Consider the following 19,339-nt stretch of genomic DNA (forward strand, 5'->3'; position numbering starts at 1 on the left):
GCCTAATGACAGAGCCGGCCCTGTGTTCCTACATGGATGTTCCATTAGCGATAATGTCTAACAGCTGTTGATCAGGCCCCCTTTTTCAAAAGCTAATGGCTACCTTCCACCGCACCCTGCGGTGGTACGCATTCCTCGTGCTAATTGTGCATTCTGTAACCGACTTTCGTGGGGTTCTGGTACAATGAGACAGAAAAGGGAAGGGAAATCTTCCCGATCCGTGGTTGGCAGCCAGAGATCTTGGTTGTAGCCCAAGTTCTGCAGAGAGTCTTTAGAAAAAACCAGCATTCACTGCTCTTGACATAAACTACAAATAGAATCAGAGAAGGGAGATGCGATGCCAGTGGCGTAGCGTGGGGGGTGCAGGGGGGGCCGGCCGCACCGGGCGCAACATCTGGGGGGGGCGCGCTCGCACTCGCAGCTTTCTGCCCCTACCTAGCTCACTCACTCTCTCTCACTGCAGTGCTGGCTGTGCAAATCCGATCCGAGCCGCCGGGTCACCGCCCACTGTGGAGGGGGGGTGCCAGGCGTGCGGTGCGGTGAGGTGCGGAGAGAGAGCGAGGGACTATCTGGGGGAGGGACAGTGCAGCGGGGGGGGGGCGCAAATTACTTGCCTTGCCCCGGGTCAGGGGGTGCAAATTACTTGCCTTGCCCCGGGTGCTGACAACCCACGCTACACCACTGTGCGATGCTGTTGCAGACAGAGCAAGACCTTTTCCCTTCACGGACTGCTGAGCTGAAGAACTGCCTGCTTCCCCTTGGATGGATCAGAGCCTCCCAACTCGATGGAGCTGCTTCTTTCATCCTGGCGCAAGCAACAGCTTTCCTATTGATAAAGTATCATTTCCTGGAACCAAATTCTTTCCCCGCTGCCAACTTTGTTCTCTTTGCCACCGACGTTTTCGAGCCAACTCGCAGATCAAAATAAGCACAGCGCAAGTGTGGCCTCTCTTTGTGGAGGTGTGCAGAGATGCCACACGAGGCAAAGAATAAATGGTGCATCTCTTTCTCTCTGTGCCGCAACTCAGCCCACATTTATCTGGACACAACTGTCTGCTTTGCAAAGTAAGCCTTGCTGTGGTGTAGTGAAACCCGATGATATTTGCCAAGCCAGACAGGCAGAGGAACTACTGGTTAAATCAGGTGTGATGTCAGGTAAAGGTGGGGCTGCCTTCACCATAGGAGCTAGCTCCTAGGGGCCAAGGTACCTTCAGCCCCCCCCCATAAAAATAATCTAGGGAGCTGGACTCCCCCAAGTTGATGGGCATTTCCAGGTTGTGTTTTTTAAAGCAGGAACTTGGGGATACTTACAATTTTAAAATTAAATATATATATATATATTTGTCTGTGGGAGCTGGAACACATATACACCCAATGCCTGAGCCCCAAATCCACCTGTATCTGGAATCAATAAAGTTGCAGCCATTTCTAATTCAGATCATTGTGTGCTTGAGTTTATTAATCACATCTTACATTTAGCCACTGCTCAGGGGCTGGGAATGGCACTGCGGCTGGGCCCGCAACAAACAAACAAGCAAACAAACAAACTTTGTGGTGAGTGTTAAGTTGTGGATGAACATATCAGACGACACAGCGATTATTCAAACAGCTCTTGTTTATTCACAGGCCAGAACAGAACTGAACTGAAGGGTTCAGCCAGCCTGCTTATATAGAGCTCCACTAGAACGCAACAGTAGCCATTTTCTGTAACTATCAAATCACTGAACGTCACTTTCAATCCCTTATTTGCATATGTGGACCTGAGTGAAAACTATCTACAGTGTCCCCCTGCTGGCCCAGGGTGAGAACTTCAGTACATAACAGTGAGTTCCCCCACCTTTATTCCAGAAAAAAAGCTCTGGGCATTGCCATTCAAATGGTGTGTGTGCCATTTGAATGGCAATGCCCATGGGATCAATTATGTGGGGCAGGGCTTACCTGCCCCCCATCCCCTATTTTACTCAAGTTCACACCCCTGCTCACCATTGGTTTCCAAATGGTTTGCAGTGGAATGGCTTGTAAGGCGGATTCAAAGCAATGTCTCTGAATGCCCACCAGCTGATTGACACCGAAAGACTTTGCCCTTGAAGTCCCTTTGCTGGCAGTTTTGGTACAAACTGCTCACAGACTTCAGACTCTTAGCACCAATTGCCAATATCTCTTGGTGATAGCCCAGAGACATCACCTCTGAGGTCCCTTTCCAAACCATTTGTATTGTTGCCCCTTAGGCCATTGGCGAGGCACCCGACGTCATAATGATGTTGGGTGATTGACAGGTGGGTGGTCCTGCCCACCTATCAAAGGTGCTCTGCAAGTGGCAAAGGGTTAGATCTAGTGCAGAGGTCGCCAGGCTTTGGGCGACAATGGGCACATCTATAATTCCCACCAAGTGCCATGGGCCTCAATTGCAAAATAGCTACCACTGGAGTGTGGCATAAAACACACAGCACTGAGCTATGACCCCCTCTTTAAGCTGTTCTTGTTGTCCGGTGTTTAAGTACTTCCTTCTCCTTTGTCACCACCCCTATTACACTTGAGGTTAAGCTAGCAACCTTTCCTTCTGGTCTCCCACCACACCATCAGCCAGATGTGGAAGGGAAGTGATTGACTGGTTGGCCCATTGCCATGGATACAGTTGCCATGGAAATAATGGCCCATGTTGCTGCCCTAGCCCCTTTCCTCCATAGTGCTCTCCTAAGCATGGGTTCAGTGGCTACAAGTGGTGGAGGCTGGGGCAGCTGGGAATTCTGGCTTCTCCGAGAGGCGCAAATGAGTTATTGCATGCTGCTGGGAGAGAAGGCCGGGAACGTAGAATTTCATGTTCTCAGCAGGAAGAAGATCAATGAGTCGCTATACATCAAGGGGAAGAGGAGGGGGAGATGAGAGAATTGGGACTCCCATGTTCTCTGTGTGTGGAAGGAAAGCAACCTAAGGAATTTCCTCAGAAGGCATTGCAAGTTGTAGGTCTGGGAGAAGGAAGAGGGAGAGAATAGGTGGAAGGCAGAGAAAAGAGTCGGGACGATTTCCCCAGGGTAGGCGTTTGATCCATAACCTCCAAGTGTCCTGATTTTCCAGGGATAGTCCCGGAATTTCTAAAACCATCCCAGCTTCTGATTTGATCCCGGAATGTCCCTATTTCCCCTGCCAGTGCTGCTGCAGCAGAGCTCAGGGAAGAGGATGAGCTGGTACTTGTCCCCAGTGGTGGCGGCGAGGGAACGTCCTGTTGCCTCTCTGTGGTTGCTGCTGCCGGCCTCCTCGCCTTGGCAGCTCGTAGTGGCTGCTGGAGAGCAGGAGAGGCTGCCATTGCTGAGGCCCAGCCCCGTGTGATGCCCTGTCTCTGAGGTGCAGGCAGAGAGCAGGGTCGCCCTGGGCAGGAAGAAAGGGGGAGTGGAACAGAACATAAAGAGTTTAATTTTTTTTAAAAAAATGCTTTGTGCATCCGTGTCTAATCTTGACCCTTTCGAAAAGTTATTTATTGGTGTGTGTTTTTCTTGTTGTAAATCTGCCAAAGGATAAAAACAAAATAACATCAGGATTCTAATTTTTTAAATCATTTTAATTTGATTTTACAAATATAAAATTTTCACAATCCAAATACATATCCATATATTGAGATTACTCTGAATCTCGCGACTTCCATGGGGTCCTATTCTCAACATTTACAACTGCATATTATTGATTCATATCAATCCATATTATCCATGGCCACTGGGCCCATCACCTCCTGGCAAATAGAAGGGGAAGAAATTGAGGCAGTGAGAGATTTTACTTTATTGGGCTCCATGATCACTGCAGATGGTGACAGCAGCCATGAAATTAAAAGATGCCTGCTTCTTGGGAGAAAAGCAATGAGAAACCTAGACAGCATCTTAAAAAGTAGAGACATCACCTTGCCAACAAAGGTCCGTATAGTAAAAGCTATGGTTTTCCCAGTAGTGATGTATGGAAGTGAAAGCTGGACCATAAAGAAGGCTGATCGCCGAAGAATTGATGCTTTTGAATTATTGTGCTGGAGGAGACTCTTGAGAGTCCCATGGACTGCAAGAAGATCAAACCTCTCCATTCTTAAGGAAATCAGACCTGAGTGCTCACTGGAAGGACAGATTGTGAAGCTGAGGCTCCAATACTTTGGCCACCTCATGAGAAGAGAAGACTCCCTGGAAAAGACCCTGATGTTCGGAAAGATGGAGGGCACAAGGAGAAGGGGACGACAGAGGACAAGATGGTTGGACAGTGTTCTCAAAGCTACCAGCATGAGTTTGACCAAACTGCGGGAGGCAGTGGAAGACAGAAGTGCCTGGCGTGCTCTGGTCCATGGGGTCACAAAGAGTCGGACACGACTAAACGACTAAACAACAACAATAACAAATATTATCCATGGTATTTGTTACATAACAAGTCAAATTAAAATCCTGCTAATGTTTCCATCTGCTTAGAGTGGTCTCCTAGATAACTTATAATTTTTTTCCATTCTTTTTTTAACGTTTTTGTCCTCTTGGTTCCTGAGTTTTTCCAGTCAGCTTTGCCATTTCAGCTTGGTTTGCCATTCCTCTTTGGTTGGGGCTTTGTTTTCTTTCCATCTTTCTGGGCTAGTAACATGGATTCTGAGTGGCTGTTGTCCCAAACATAAAAAATCTTTTCTGCTCCTTTGGGATGTCGGTACCTATAATTCCTAATAAGAAAGCTTCTGGGTTTTTTTTTTAACAAAGGTTATTGTAAACATTTCCCCCCCCCCCCATTTCATTATATATAATCTCCCAGACTGCTTTTATTACCTTACAAGTCCGCCACATATGATAAAAGGTACCTTCTTTTTCTTTACATTTCCAGCAGGAATTTGTACTAACATAGAATAACATCAGGATAAAGGGGTTTTCTCAGGATGGTAGAGGGTGTGTATTCTGTGTAACTCACCCTTCTTCTGATAGGGAATGCTCTGCAGTGAGAGGAGAGGGACAAAAATGGGAGATTGAGGAATCCAGTTGCAGGGAATTGACCATCAGCTATCCTACCTGGGGGCTGTTGATGGGAGCTGGAGAAGAACGACAGCTGCAGAGACTCAGGTCCCCCAGCCCTGATCTACTAGGGAAGAATGGAAGAGGATGAAAGCCTGGATTTTCTGGAAGGCATTTTAATAAGGAGTGGGTGGCCCTCTGGATGGTTTCTGGACTCCAGCTCCCAACATCCCCAACCAGCATGGTTGACGATGGTGGAGTCGGTGCTGTTATATACTGAGATGAATAGGATCCAAATTGCAGCAGTCTGATTGGTCCTAGAACAATAGGATACAGAATGCAGCAGTCTGATTGGTCCTAGAACAATAGGATTCAGAATGCAGCAGTCTGATTGGTCCTAGAACAAAGGATTCAGAATGCAGCAGTTGATTGGTCCTAGAACAATAGGATCCAGAATGCAGCAGTCTGATTGGTCCTAGAACAATAGGATTCAGAATGCAGCAGTCGATTGGTCCTAGAACAATAGGATTCAGAATGCAGCAGTCTGATTGGTCCTAGAACAATAGGATCCAGAATGCAGCAGTCTGATTGGTCCGCAGGAGCCACCCAATCCAATTCCAGGTGGAAGTGAATCTGCAACCTGATTGGCCTACAGGAGAATCCCAGAATTAGCCAATCACGTGGGGCCCATTGTGTAAATAATGTATATAAAGCAGACAGTTTGGGGAAACTTCCATTCCTCACTACTATGAGTAAATAAATAAAGAGCATGAAATCCACACTCACCTCTGAGTCTATTTCAGGTGCCTAGCAATGTATGGAAGGCTGCAGTTTCCCCTCCCGATCTAAAGCATCGGAGGGACAACCCCATGCTTGAAATGGCCTTTGCGGCCTGCAGCCATCTGAAGATGTCCAGTTGAGCTCCGCTTCGCCATCACCCCTGCTGCCCCTTCGCTCCTCCCAGAGTTCCCATGCGTGCTCAGAGTAATTGCTCTTTCCTGTGGTAACCTTGCCCGCCAGGCCTGTTTGTCAGCCAGGATTAGCCTGCGATGTGCTGACATGTGCCGCAGGGCGGCGGCGTGACAGCGAGGGACAGTGACAGGCAGGTGCCTGTAGCCAAAGAGCTGCCCTCTCGTCTTCCTGACATAATGGCTCCATGCAATTTCCTGCTTGGAATAGTTGCGCACGGGCGGATGTATACCCAATATGTATATTCAAAATGCAGGTAAGCTGGTTGAGTCAATTATAATCCGTTTATCATGAGTCAAAGGACTCCATTACCCCAAATCCTGTGTTTTATAATTTCAAGATGAGATTCTGCAGGGAAAGAGGGCTTCCAAAATGGCAAAACCAGTTTCTTTGTTAAACAAATAGACTAGTCAGGTCTGTTAAGCATCTGCTTTGCTATGTAAACTTGGACGAAAGTGTTAGCAAGGGCGGAGGAAGGGTGGGTGGGTGGACCGCCCCAGGTGTCACCACTGAGGGGGGGGGGTGACAAAATGCTGGGCAGCACTCACCACGGGGCCTGCAGCATGCCCGAGCCATGCGTCTCTTCTGGGAGAGCCATGGTGGCTTGGGCACGCACAGGTTCCACACTACCCAAACCATGGGTAGGCAAACTAAGGCCCGGGGGCTGGATCCGGCCCAATCGCCTTCTAAATCTGGCCTGCAGACGGTCCAGAAATCAGTGTGTTTTTACATGAGTAGAATGTGTCCTTCTATTTAAAATGCATCTCTGGGTTATTTGTGGGGCCTGCTTGGTGTTTTTACATGAGTAGAATATGTGCTGATCGCCAAAGAATTGATGCTTTTGAATTATGGTGCTAGAGGAGACTCTTGAGAGTCCCATGGACTGCAAGAAGAACAAACCTCTCCATTCTTAAGGAAATCAGCCCTGAGTGCTCACTGGAAGGACAGATCCTGAAGCTGAGGCTCCAGTACTTTGGCCACCTCATGAGAAGAGAAGACTCCCTGGAAAAGACCCTGATGTTCGGAAAGATGGAGGGCACAAGGAGAAGGGGACGACAGAGGATGAGATGGTTGGACAGTGTTCTGGAAGCTACCAGCATGAGTTTGACCAAACTGCGGGAGGCAGTGGAAGACAGGAGTGCCTGGCGTGCTCTGGTCCATGGGTCACAAAGAGTCGGACACAACTAAATGACAAAATAGTGGCAGTCTGGAAGTACCCTGGTAGGATTATCATCCTGATATTGTTGATGGGAGTGTGAGGCTTTGGGAGAGTGCTTGCCTAAACCCAGCTATTTAGCATATGGCAGAAGTGGGATTTGAATCGAGGAATTCCGGATTTACAGCTCAGTCTCCCGTTGCTTCGTCCCTGCTCCTGCCCACCTAGCAGTTCAAAAGCATGCAGTGCAAGTAGATAAATAGGTACCGCTCCAGCGGGAAGGTAAACGGCGTTTCCGTGCGCTGCTCTGGTTCGGCAGAAGCGGCTTAGTCCTGCTGGCCACATGACCTGGAAGCTGTACGCCGGCTCCCTCGGCCAGTAAAGCGAGATGAGCGCCGCAACCCCAGAGTCGTCCGCGACTGGACCTAACGGTCAGGGGTCCCTTTACCTTTACTCTTAGTTGCTACGTGCACAGAATGTGTGCGACACCAGTAATGGGTTAACGTGTCCCTTGAAAGAAATTGGGGCTGCATACAGACCATAAATCTAAAGCATGTGTCTTCCCCCAAATTTCTTTGGAACTGTCGTTCGCCCTCAGAGACCTACAGTTCCCAGTACCCTTAACAAACTAAAATTCCCAGAATTCCTTGGAAGGCATGTGCTTTAAATGTATGCTATGTATACAGCCTGAGAGTTGTATCCCTCTGCGTCCGACTCAAAGTGCTTTTTTATAAAGAGTCCTACTCAAAAGTTGATCCATTGAAATTAATGGCTCTGCATTCGCCATGCCCATTAAATTCAGTGGGTCTACTCTGAGTCTACTTTGACTGAAACCCAGTGTGTCTATATGGAACCAGAATTTTTCAGGCAGCATTTGATCCATCAAAATCTTCTGGGAAGCAAGGAATGGGGGCCGAGGAGCGGGAACTCCCTCAGCCAGTTATGAAAGCAGCCATCCCTTACTGGTTGCTGGCAGGCGCCAGGTCCTCTGAGCATGCACAAAACGTTTCACATTCCAGACAAAGTAAACACAGCCAGCCTCATAATCTGGGTTTTGGAGCATCAGAAAAAAAGCAACTTCTAAGCAGGCATGTGTCCTTGGTTCCTTTTATTTTAGAACTGGCATGTAAGTGCATACGAAAGAACAGCTTGTGAAGATGTGAGTTGATCACAGTGTCCTCTCTCTCCCTGCTTCATGTTAGACTCTGTCCTCTGGACGCCAGAAACCACATGGCCACAGAGAGTGGCCGGGCAAGAGCAAAGCCATATGTTTCAAGTCAGCATAGCCCAAGGGCTGTCTCTGCACAGAGCAAGCACAGAGAGACAAGGCGATCGGGAGCGAGAGACTTCTCTGGTGAGCCTAGGCACGCTGAGAAATGAGTGGCAGGTGGTGCATGCAGTTTGTGGCTGCAAAGGCGCATGCCAGCCGAGCATGTGTGCGATGGGTGCACTACGGGGGGGGGGGGGAACGACACACAAAGCTGAACCCTCCTTTTGGAAAGCGAGATTCCAAAGACTGCCTGCTCAAATCAGAACAGTCACAAAACTCTCATCTGGAGTACCCAACTTCCAGAGCTGAAAATTATTTTTTGCTCTATAAGACTCACTTTTTCCCTCCTAAAAAGTAAGGGGAAATGTACACGTCTTATGGGGCGAATGCAGGCTGCGCAGCTATCCCAGAAGCCAGAACAGCAAGAGGAATTCCTGCTTTCACTGCGCAGCGATCCCTCTTGCTGTTCTGGCTTCCGAGATCCAGAATATTTTTTTTCTTGTTTTCCTCCTCCAAAAACTAGGTGCGTCTTGTGGTCTGCTGCGTCTTATAGAGCGAAAAATACGGTAATTGTTGAGAGTGTGTACACGTAAGAAGACCTGTGCTTGGGAGGGTTGAGCTGGGGTTTGAACTTGAAGTGTAGAATTGTGTCCTGGACATGCACACCAATCTTCCCCGTGATATCACAGTCTTCACAACATAATCTGCATGACAATGTGTTCTGTATTTTCCTCCTTACACCCTTTGAAATGTAAAGTGTTTATGACCAAACTTGAAATGGGTAATGAAATTTATAAAGAAGCATATACTGAGCTCTCAATCTTTAAGTTGAAAATTGGGTTGTAGCTTTTTTGCAGTTTCCTGCCTCCCCTTGAAAACGGACACGAAGCTGGGAGGGCTGGTGAATTTGAAGCATGCAGTTGTGTTCCCAATGTACACACCAAGATTTGTTCAAATGTCCCGGGAGTTCAAAGGAGACACCAGGTGTTAGGGGAGGGGCAGTGCAAGGGGGAACGTCGTGCTCCTTGTGGGGTAGTTTGTCCACTTTTTCTACCTATCCTGCACTCAGCTCTCACTCATGGCTCCTAGAAGCTATCAGCATGTGACAGCAGCAACACCTTGGGAATGGCTTCGACTGCCCAGCTAAACCAGGTGAGGGTGTCAGGAGCTCGTCCTACACTTGAGTAGGACCCTGGCAGAGACACATGCCCAACTGGCATGTTCTCTCCCTCCTGGTTGTTCATTTGGGAGCTTCAAAAGCTTTCTTCTGCCTGAACATCACAGTGACCGATGCCAAGAGACATCGGCACACTTAGGGATCCACAGAGTCTTCGTAGTTACGTAACAGACCTCAGCAACTCAGCATTTTGGCTAATCTACTTTATTTACATATAAACACACACGGAGCCCTGCAACATGGCTCCCTCTCTCTCTAGCATCAGACAGCAAAGAGAAAAAGAACAAGGCACAACAGTCCACTTCACGGAACACAGTAACACAAACATCCTGTCTCCGTCACTTCCCACTCTGTGGAATCAAAACACACACCGTCATGTCATAGACAAAAATCCCATGACTGCAATCATGGAGCAGGAATTCTAACAGAGGGTCGGCTGATGGGACTCAAAGGCTCAGTGAGTTGGCGACTTACCCTTGCATGCAAAGACAGGCTCTGGCAGATTGAGCAGACAGGACCAATAGTGGGTTCAACAGTCAATGAGGCGGTTTCTGCATGTGCTGTAGAGGAAAGCGAGGGGCAGATCTGCCGCAGATGGGATTCATCCTGGGAAGGTAAGCAGCCCATCTAGGAGAAAGAAAACTCTGATCCTAAACCTCCACTGTTTTGTGAGATACATTCGGGAAAAGAAAAGGCTAAGGAGTAAACCCAAACAAATCTGCAGTGGAGTCCCTAAAATGGTCGGATGGCGTCTTGTATGTCTCCTTGCAGCAACTCCTGCAGCCAAGCTGGTGCAAAATGTATTGCTCTGCTTTCCTTTGGACCTCATCAGCACGGCTGAGAGGAGGGTCTTGTCGTCTGGGCAGCCCAGGACCTCCATACACCTTGCCCAGGCTTGCGCCCTGAAGAGGTCACTTCGGTGCTGGTAACGCAGCAGTTTGACTTCACCCCCAAAGGTGCACTCCATTGTCTCTTGAGACAGAGGGAAGTCAACAACAACCACCTCCTGTGCAAATATGTGTGTGTATAGCTAATATGCAAGCTCGAAACAAAGACTAGCACCTCAAACATGTCTATTAAACTTCCTTCTGTTTTGATGTTACACACAAACTGTCAAACAAGCCTTACAAAAGAGGATGCTGAATCTGCAAATTAAACCACAGTTGTTCCATAGCGGAGCCCTTTATTATTTCTAGAAGAAGAAGAAGAAGAAGAAGAAGAGGAAGAAGAAGAAGAAGAAGAAGAAGAAGAAGAAGAAGAAGAAGAAGAAGAAAAAGAGTTTGGATTTGGATTCACTCCCCTTCAGGAGTCTCAAAGCGGCTAACATTCTCCTTTCCCTTCCTCCCCCACAACAAACACTCTGTGAGGTGAGTGGGGCTGAGAGACTTCAGAGAAGTGTGACTGGCCCAAGGTCACCCAGCAGCTGCATGTGGAGGAACGGAGAAGCGAACCCGGTTCCCCAGATTACAAGACTACCGCTCTTAACCACTACACTACACTGGCTCTAACATTTCTAACATCAATGCACATGGAACTTTATAGAGCAACCTCAGTTTAAGACAACTTCAGGAGGCTGCTGCCCCCATGAGCTTACAATCTAATTTTTAAAGGGTGGGAGATAATAATGATGATGATGATGATAATGAATTTTATTTATACCCCGCCCTCCCAGGCCAGAGCGACTAACACCAGTAAAATTACAGTAAAAACATTAGGGCGGGGAAGGGACCAGTTTAAAATACAGGTTAAAATGCAATTTAAAATGCAGTCTCATTTTAAAAGTAGCCCATAGATCAAGACCATAAGGGGAGGGAAACATAAGGGTCAGACTGAGTCCAAACCAAAGGCCAAGTGGAACAGCTCTGTCTTGCAGGTCCTGCGGAAAGATGTCAAGTCCCGCAGGGCCGTAGTCTCTTGTGACAGAGCGTTCCACCAAGTCAGGGCCAGTACTGAAAAGGCCCTGGCCCTAGTTGAGACCAATCTAACATACATCATTTCATCACAGAGGAAAAGAAGGAATGAATCCGGCGAGGATAACTAGTTATGAATGTGAGCTAAGAGCACTTACATTATGGGACGACTAACTAATGTAAACATGGAATGCATAAGGCAATGTGTTGAATATGGTTTTGCAGGGAATCTCGGGCCCACGGGTCAAATGTGGCTTCACACTTGGAATGTTTTTACCTGACTGCAATGTGGCCTTGAACTCTGATCATGTCTCTTGCTTGTCTGGATTTGGGAGTAGGGAGTGTTTAGAAATGTACAAAGGAAAAATGTAAATTCATTGCTCCACCCACTTTTGAATCTGGCCCCACCCACTATGGGCATGTGACCCTCAGAAGGTTCCACAGAAGAGAATGTGCTCTCAGTCGGGAAAAAAGATTCTTCACATTGGTGCGGTCTGTATGAAAAAGCATGTGCACAGGCAAGAAACCCAGAATTGCTTTTGCAGGTAAATCCAACCAGGTAAATCTGTGCCTGCAGGTGGGTGGATGTGCTTTGAGCATCAGGCATGCAGGCCTAAAGAAGTTACATTCATTTCTGTCGGTGCACACTCTAAACCTGGCAGCCCCTAGTGTGTATATGCAGAAGGACATCACAGGATCCGTGCACTCTGTGTGCATGGGAACGAGCAATCTCCCTCTGCCTCAGTGCTGTGGCTCCACAGATGCTGTGTCCCCGTGGCTTGTCTCTTTCCCCAGTCCCAGAAGGTAAACGGAACACCTTCCCAGCTGTGAAATGCTAACAGGAGCTTGCTCCATGTTGCAAAGATGTCCAAATGGCTTCTCAATGCACCATAAAACAGGAGCATGTGGCACTTGTACAGGTACCCAAGCCCAGCATGCAGACACGCACAATCTACTATGAAGCTTCTTGCACTAAGCCTGGCCTGATCTATTAATAATAATAATAATAATAATAATGTTGTTGTTGCTGTTGTTGTTTAGTCGTTTAGTCGTCCCCGACTCTTCGTGACCCCATGGACCAGAGCATGCCAGGCACTCCTGTCTTCCACTGCCTCCCGCAGTTTGGTCAGACTCATGTTTGTAGCTTCAAGAACACTGTCCAACCATCTCGTCCTCTGTCATCCCCTTCTCCTTGTGATGATGATGATAATAATAATAATAATAATAATTTTTATTTATACCCCGCCCTCCCCAGTGCTGAGTGTATGTTGAAATTCCTGAGAGCATTTAAAATAAATAAATACTGGAAGCAATACTTGAGTGTTCGTGGGTTTGGTTTTTTAAAGGAAGTTTCTAGTCCATAAGAATGCCAAGATTGGCTTGGAAGCGAGCAAGAAATACTTGTTAAAACTGCAGAAGCCAAACAAATGTCTCAATGAATCAATTTTAACACTCATTGGGCGCAGCCTCAGTGTCTCACAAACACTCGCAACTTGTGCAGAATCATTTTTTTAAATTCAAAATTCCGACAATGAGAGATTATACAAACATACCCAGTGCGTATGTGTCATGCCGTTTGCAGAATCCAGCTTATGTCGATGCGGAATTTTATTTCTGCGAGTGTGTGGACACACCCCTCTTTCCAGTAAGGAGGGACCACAATGCAACTATTTCTGGGGGGAGCTGCGCACACTTTTATTTTTTGATATCCTAGCTTTCCTCCTCCTGCCAACCTAGCAGTTCGAAAGCACGTCAAAGTGCAAGTAGATAAATAGGTACCGCTCTGGCGGGAAGGTAAACGGCGTTTCCATGCGCTGCTCTGGTTTGCCAGAAGTGGCTTAGTCATACTGGCCACAAGACCTGGAAGCTGTACGCCGGCTTCCTTGGCCAATAAGGTGAGATGAGCGCCACAACCCCAGAGTCGGCCACGACTGGACCTAATGGTCATTGGTCCCTTTACCTTTACCTTTCCTCCAAGGAGCTCAAGCTGGTAAACATGGTTTGTGCCTCCATTATACCTCCACAACAACCCTGCAATGTAGGTTGTGCTAAGTGTCGCCCAATGAGCTTCGTAGCCGAGTCAGGATTTGAACCCTGGTTCTTCCGAGTCCTAGTCCAACACCAACCACTACACCACAGTGGCTTTGGTGCAGAGATGCACTTTTTCTTGAGGTTGGGCCACTGGGACAGTTTGCTCAGCAATGCTGGGTCAAGTTCCCCACACGCACCCTTGCTCTGGTTCCTGTGACTATAGCCCTGGGGTGCCCAATGTAGTGCCATCCAGGTGAGGGGAGAGGGACTTTGCGCTGGCCATCAGTCAATGGCTTTCCCCACCTGTCTTGCCCCATCCTCCAGCCCTAGGAGCCTTTAAAGGAGCTGTTTCCAGAGGAAAAACTGTGAGGGGAGGAGAAAGGAACTTTCAGAATAGAATTGCTGCCACAGAGTGCAAGATTATGGCCCAGGGGAAGGGGGAGTATGTGTGTGTGTGTGCGCGCACAAATTCAATAGTGCTTATTTTAGGGTTGCCATACACCTGGAATTATCCCAGATATATCTGGAATACCGTGGTACCTCAGGTTAAGAACTTAATTCATTCTGGAGGTCCGTTCTTAACCTGAAACTGTTCTTAACCTGAAGCACCACTTTAGCGAATGGGGCCTCCTGCTACGCGATTTCTGTTCTCATCCTGAAGCAAAGTTCTTAACCCGAGGTACTATTTCTGGGTTAGTGGAGTCTGTAACCTGAAGTGTCTGTAACCTGAGGTACCACTGTACTGCAGTTGGTAGCAGTGTCCTGGCAGAAAACAACATATGGCAACTTTTCCATAAAAAATAGCTCAAAAACGTCTACTTTTTAATGCGATTTTGCTCAACAACTTTGGCAAAAAACAAACAAACAGTGAAACATATTTCACTGTTTGAAATATGGCAACTCTAGTTGGATTGCTATTTTGTCGTTAGTATTGTTTTATAGATTAAAACAAACTAAGGCGGGGAGCACGAAAGAGGCAAAGTTAATTTCTGGTGAGACAACCCTCTCCCTACATGTTAGATTTCTGAAATTGAGAGATGAGTCCATTATTATTATTATTAATATACAGTAGTAGCTCAGGTTACAGACGCTTCAGGTTACAGACTCCGCTAACCCAGAAATAGTACCTCGGGTTAAAAACTTTGCTTCAGGATGGGAACAGAAATCATGCGACGGCGGTGCAGCCGCGGTGCAGAACAAATTAAGTTCTTAACTCGAGGTACCACTGTACTGCCCTATACCCGCAGGTCTCACTTCAGAACCCCAATCCTAACATCTCTTCTCTGAAGTCGTGGAAGCACGTTTAGGATTATAGTAGCCTGGATTTAACCTCCAGTTAAATGATTCAGTTATAATGAGCTATGATGGAAATTAAGAAACCCTCCCTTCCAGTAACCACAAAAGTCCAGCCACGGGGCAGGGATGGGGCGAATTATTGGCCAGTTATTGTTGTCGTCACCCCCTACCTACCCTTTAACTCTCCTGTGGCACCAGCTATGCAGAAATTAGGGAATCATGCAGAAATTAAGCGCATGAATCTCCTTCCCATCCCCGATAGCAGGAAGGGCCCCCAAAGCTTAGTTCCTGCACATGAAACCGCTTGTTAAAAGCAGGAGGCGAGGGCGAGGGAAGAAAGGTCCGCTCCCCAAATGCGCAAAGCTCTCCTTGCGCACGTCGGGGGTGAAAACTGGGGGAAGGAGCAGAGAAGCAACCTGCTTGGCCTGTTACGCGCTTCACAGCAAATAAAAACAAAAATAACCAGGCAGCAGTGCAAAGGCTGTCTTGGCCCTGCTCATTCTTTCCCCAGACCCAAAGGGACCTCTTGCAAAGTTGGCAATCTCCAGGGCACCTTCTGCCTTGCCGGACTCCCCTTCCTCGACCCTCCCTTTAAGGGCACCCACCACCTGCGTCCATCTGCACACCCAGCGCCTCCAAGACGCCTTTGCAAAACCGGGGGCTGCCCCAGTTCCCGCCCCGGAACCCAGAAAATGCACCGCCGCTCCTAGAGCACTGCTGGGCGTGCGCGCGCACGCTGGGCCATGCACCCCGGCGATGCACAGCCCGTGTACACGCGCAGCGCACAAGCGCCGCCGTCCAGCCTCCGCTTGCAGTCTCTCCACGCGGGGAACCCTCCTGTTCCTTCCCGCCGCCCCCTGACCCACCCGGGTTTGGGGAAGCGGGCTGCCTGCTGCAGCTCTCTTCGCCCACCACCACCACCACCACTACCCCACCTCTCCTCTTTCCTCTCTTCCTTCCTTCCTTCCATCTATCCATCCATCCATCCCTTTCCAGGACGCGCGCCCTCTAGCGCCGCCGCTTCGGCCGGCAGCGCCAGCTCCCGGGCAGCCGGGCGAGGGAGGCGGCGGTCGTGGAGCTCAACAAGGCGCCCGCCCTTCGCGCAGCAAGCAGCGGCTACTCCGCTGCCGCCTCTGTCCTGCAGGTAAGGGAAAGGCGACTCCGGACGGGCGCTGCTGCTGCTGCCGCCGCCGCCGCCCCTACCGCGGAGACAGGGCGCAGGGCCGGGCGATGCGGTCGGGGGTTGGTTGCTTTGCTTTCCCCATCGGAGGAGGAGGTGGTGTTGGGAGAAGAGAATAAGGGGTGCGCTGAGAAGAGGGAGGTTGCATGGTCGAGGGGACCCCCCCCCGACCCACGGACATCGCTGCAGAGAGGAGGAGGAAAGTGCGGTACAGGTGGGCCGGGTGTAGGGCGAGAGCAGAAAGGGGTGCTCCGTAGGGAGAAAAGAGGGGTGCACTTTGGGGGGGGCAGCGGGGGGGGGCTGTGGAGGCATGCAGGCGGCTGGAACGCGAGAGGCGGGTGGGGCAAGGGGGCATTTGATTGAGGGGTGCATCTGGAAAGGCGGGGGGGCGGGCTGCAGGCTGGGGGGCGAGGCACAGGTGGGGGTAAGATGAGAAGGGTTCGGGTCTCGGTGGGGAAGCCTAAGAGCTGAGGATGGGAGGAGGGAAGAGAGAAGGGGGCAATGTCTGGGGTGCAGTGGAACAGGGGTGCAAGTGGTTTAGGGCCAGGTTAAAACGCTTTGCTTCTTTTTTTGCGTGGGGGTGGGGGGAAAGGGAGGAGGAACGTGGATGCGCTGCAGCTGCAGGCAGCCAGGCAGCAATGTATGGATACTGGGCCCCTGCTGGTGCTTGGCGGTGGGGGCGGGTGATGGGGGCAGCACCCATCAGGCTTGCACGGGCCTCCCCCGCATGCATGCACACAGACACACACACCCCTGCCTGGCACAGGGTGTAATTAGGAGGCGGTTGGCAGGGCTCGGCACGTCAGGGCACAGACAATGGGCCAGCCTCCCCGGGGCGGCTGTTGTGCCAACACGCTGCTAATGTGATTAGGGGAGCATTTCGGCAGCCAGAGCTGGCCTCCTGTGTATGTGTGCACGCTCGTGTGCCAGGGAGTGTGCAGGGGGGAGGCAGCGTGGGTGCGAGGCAAGGCGAGGAGGAGAAGGGGTGCGAGGCAGGGAGGAAGGTCAGTGAAGGCCGCGTCCCCTGGAGCAGAAGAGGGCAGTGAGAACAGGCGTGGTAGCCAGAGGCGTTCCGTAGAGCTCGAGAACAGAGGGTGCTCACACGCGTGTGCACCCGTGTGCATGTGCCTGCCCAGACGAGGCAGAGGGTGTGATTTGCACAAGGGTACCTGAAGCACTGGTGCCCATGCAGCGTCCTCCCCCTCTCCCCCAGCCTTTTGCGTGAAACACGTGTGTCAACAGCCATCCCGTGACCGGGCGTGTGTAACACCACCAGAGCTCGCGCTTGGTTTGTGAACGCACCAAGGGTGCGAGTGCGATAGAGCAGCTGTTTTTCTGTGTGCAATAAATAGGATTCTAGTAACACCCTGTGCGTTTGCGCTGCAGCTTCGCAACTCACGTTAGAGATGGGAGATGTTAACGTGTGTGTGTGTGCGTGCGTGCGTGCGTGTGTGTCTGTGTAGCTGAATGAGGGAAACGTGCCTGGGAGATTGGGGATACTTTTATTCAAGGCATGAGTAGTTGGGGGTCATCAATCAAAATTTTTCACACTTTCCCTGCATGTATTGTGTAGGAAACAGTGATGGACATGCGTGTCTCTTTTGCCTTGTGCATATTGGGCCTAATAGACTCGTGTGCCTATCATGCATGTTACAGGTGTTCATGCAGAGTAAATGCAACTTTCTGTATCAGGCCGCGGAAAACTAGGTCCTGGTAGAAGTTGCTGGACTCCAACTCCCATCATCCCCAGTCTGTGCGGCCAGGCATGATGGGAGTTGCAGTCCACCAACTTCCAGAGGGCCACAGGTTTTCCACCCCGGTCCCGCAGAAAAGCAGTATCCACGTGGGGAATTTGTCATGCATTAAACAAAAATAAATGCATCCACAATATTTGTCTCGTGAACTACAGTATTATGCTATTTGCTTGGTGTGTGTCCTTTGTATGTATATATGCATGTGTGAATTGCATCGTGTGCTAGTTTGAGGAAAGTATGAACTGTTTTCTCCTATGGGGGAGCCTGTGGCCCTCCAGATATTCACATAGAATTGTAGACTTTGGAGGAACCACGGGGGTCGTCTAATCCAACCCCCTGTAATGCAGGAATCTTTTGCCCAATGTGGGGCTTGGAACGCATGAACCTGAGAGTCAGAGTCTCATGCTGTACTAACTGAGCTATTGCGGGACTCCAACTCCCATCATCCCTGGCCGTTGGCCCTGCTGGCTGGGGATGATGGGAAATGGAGTCCCAACAGAATCACCTGCCTTGCTCCATCTTTGCTTCTTGATTTCAGGTGCTTTGCTTTGGACCAAGGATGGCTTGTTAGCCTGCAGGTGTTGCTGAGACTCCAACTCCCATCAGCCACAAGCAGTACCGCCAATGGGCAGGGATGATGGGATTTGTGGTCTTTTCTACCCTGCTTGTGAATATTAGAGCTCTCACTCACCCCACTAGGCCCCACCCCTGCCTGCTAAAAAATCCTGCCTCCCAGCTCCCCACTCACCATTCCAAAACCTCCTGGAAGAATTTCAGGAGTTCTGATTTGCAACTCCTTTTTCCCCCTCCTAGGAATTCTGTTCCCATTTTGGAGAAATGCAGCAGTCGTCCCCCACTCCCGCTCACCCATTAATGAAATTAGAAGGAAACCAGTATTAAGAATCAGGAGGGAGGGGATATATGGATTCCCCCCCCCCACCACCAATAGGCAAAACGAATGGCAATCACTTCCGTCAAGGGGGTTGCGGGAAAAGTTTGCGGAACGGTGTTAGGATTCCTCTTTCTGGCAGCGACAAGGTGTCCTATCGACCCGACACGGCTGTGGATGCAACAGGGGTGGGTCATGTTTCCCGGAGATGCAAGCTCTGGGAAAGGCAGACTTGGGGAGGGGAGGGACTCATCGCTTTATATATGCGCAGGGTTGGGGCCTACCAGGCGAGAGCGAATGAGGGCAACTGGACTCCTGGGAGGCCGGATTCCTGGGTTCACTGGACGACGCATGAACAAGCCAGCAGGTGAAAGAAGCCCGTGGTGGTTAGGTCATTTTAGACTCTCCACCACCCTTTCTCCGCTGTTGGAGGGGAAAGTACAGTTGCTCTCAGGTCCTGCTCTGGTCACTGTGAGAGCAGGATGCTCAACTAGATGTGCCTGATCATAGAATTGTAGAGTTGGAAGGGACCACAAGGGGGCATCTAGTCCAGCCCCCGCCGATGCAGGAATCTTGCCCAAGGTGAATCTTGAACCCACGACCTTGAGATAAGAGTCTTGTGCTCTTCCTATGCCCCCTTGGTGTTATGAAGATGTGGGTGGCTGTTTAGATAGCGATGTGTATTACTTGTTTTTAAATTGAAATCTCCCCACCTTTTGACTGCAAGGTAAACGGTGCAAATATGACGAAGG

General features: G+C 49.7%; 1 protein-coding gene across 1 annotated transcript in view; it reads left to right on the forward strand.

Annotated features, from left to right (window-relative positions):
- The first annotated feature begins 15,527 nt into the window (after positions 1-15,527).
- Positions 15,528-19,339, forward strand: part of SYT3 (synaptotagmin 3) — a 55,730-nt gene continuing 51,918 nt past the window's right edge. The window contains exon 1 of the mRNA XM_083408191.1: positions 15,528-15,908. The gene's annotated coding sequence lies outside the window, so the exon portion shown is untranslated. The remainder of the gene's footprint in view (positions 15,909-19,339) is intronic.

The sequence above is a fragment of the Podarcis tiliguerta genome (assembly GCF_965153285.1).
Source record: "Podarcis tiliguerta genome assembly, chromosome: 13".
Lineage (NCBI taxonomy): Eukaryota > Metazoa > Chordata > Lepidosauria > Squamata > Lacertidae > Podarcis > Podarcis tiliguerta.